The following is a 2340-nucleotide window of genomic DNA, read 5'->3' as shown; positions in this document are numbered from 1 at the left end:
TTGTGTGTCCTGGTCAACTCATTGTGTGTCCTGGTCAACTCATTGTGTGTCCTGGTCAACTCATTGTGTCCTGGTCAACTCATTGTGTGTCCTGGTCAAGTCATTGTGTGTCCTGGTCAACTCATTGTGTGTCCTGGTCAACTCCTTGTGTGTCCTGGTCAACTCATTGTGTGTCCCGGTCAACTCATTGTGTGTCCTGGGCAACTCATTGTGTCCTGTCAACTCATTGTGTCCTGGTCAAGTCATTGTGTGTCCTGGTCAACTCCTTGTGTGTCCTGGTCAACGTCAACTCATTGTGTGTCCTGGTCAACTCATTGTGTGTCCTGGTAAACTCATTGTGTGTCCTGGTCAACTAGTGAAATCCATGAAAGTCACCATGACAACAAAACTGTCCTCCCAGCACCACATCAGCAAAGAGACAAACACGGAACTGTGAGCGTTTTTCTGCACCATGTTATTAAGTGGTTGCCTGGATACCGGTCTGTTGGTTGCCTGGATACCGGTCTGTACGGGTCTTATCATTCCACTCCTTCACACTCTGTGTCATGGCAAAACATATAGACACGGAGTACAGGGTGTGGAATGATAGCACAAAACAGGTCTGGATTTCAGGCTAATTACGTGACATCAGTTACTCCTAAAATAATACAGGACCACGTCAAGTACAAAACCCAGCTGATACACGGACAGACACCTGACATGCTGAGTTTGAGCCCACCAACCATTCAGTACTAGTCATACTACATTTATACCACTAGGTGGTGCTGTTGGATTACTGACAATCTCCACCTGGAAACTGTCTATAGCAGGGGTGTCAAACTCATTCCACGGAGGGCCTAGTGTCTGCAGGTTTTTGTTTTTTCCTTTCAATAAAAAGCCCTAGACAACCAGGTGTGGGGAGTTCCTAACTAATTAGTGATGTTAATTCATCAATCAAGTACAAGGGAGGAGCGAAAACCGGCAGACACTCTGCCCCCCGTGGAATGAGTTTGACACCTGTGGTCTATAGGGAAAAAGGATGGGCATCACCCAGTGTTTGACTTGGACTGAAATAGGTGCCGATATTCATTTTGAGTGCTGGTTCTGTTTATATTTAGGTGCTGGAAATCTGCGATACCTTTTGATCTAATATTCTATCAGAGAAACTCAGGAAGAATAACATTTGAGGTGCCGATACTCTGTGAGCTAGGACCAAGGTCAACCACTGACAACATCTCACCTCAGATCCCACTTGTTTCATAGCTAGTAAACCATCATAGTCATAGATACGTTATCTTCTTATTTATGGGATATGACTTGTATGAAAAACTCATCAGAAAGACCTGTGGATATCAATTTTTTGTCAATATGTCTCAATGGTAAAACATATATTTTAATTACATACATTTGACTTTATTGCAATTTAACTTGTCCCTCGTCGTTTACATGTGAACATCTTGGACCGGGCGACACATTATTTTATAGAAAAGATATAACAATCATTTTATATAAACATAGAACTGCATCATACTGTACATCAACATCAATGTAAAGAATCCACACACAGTCACTATGTAAATATCACCTCGTAATCACACAGCTATTTAGATCCTATAAGCAGCTTGTACATCAGCCCTGTGCTTTACAACTAGAGATGCAAAATTACAGCACCTTTCCCCCAAATTCCCAGGTTTCCCAGGAATCCCAAATGGAGGATTCCAGCATTCCTTCCTGGTTCCAGGAGTCTTCCAACCAGGATTTTTTTTGGTTGGGGGGGGGGGGGGGGAACCTGAGAATTCTTAGAAAGTTACCGGTAATTTCTGCAACCGTATTTTAACAACACTGTCTCACTTTGAGCAACGATTACAACCACCACAACGGTCATCGAAACGTTGTTAAAATCATCACCGGCGACCACACGGAACACGAGCCAAACACGTGTAATAACACGGGATGAAAAGGCTGCTGGCTCAGTGAGTAGGTCACTTCTCACCAGAACTCATTGAATCAAAGAGTAGAGTAGCACTTGGAGAGTACTGCACCTTTACATGAAAGTACTGCACCTTTACATGAAAGTATTGCAGATTTACATGAAAGTACTGCAGATTTACATGAAAGTACTGCAGCTTTACATGAAAGTACTGCCGATTTAAATGAAAGTACTGCAGATTTACATGAAAGTACTGCAGATTTACATGAAAGTACTGCAGATTTACATGAAAGTACTGCAGCTTTACATGAAAGTATTGCAGCTTTACATGAAAGTACTGCATCTTTACATGAAAGTACTGCAGATTTAAATGAAAGTACTGCAGATTTACATGAAAGTACTGCAGCTTTACATGAAAGTACTGCAGATTT

Source organism: Salvelinus alpinus, chromosome 3, assembly GCF_045679555.1.
Source record: "Salvelinus alpinus chromosome 3, SLU_Salpinus.1, whole genome shotgun sequence".
NCBI lineage: Eukaryota > Metazoa > Chordata > Actinopteri > Salmoniformes > Salmonidae > Salvelinus > Salvelinus alpinus.
The sequence above is the reverse complement of the archived record's forward strand: the minus strand, read 5'-3'. Positions refer to the sequence as shown.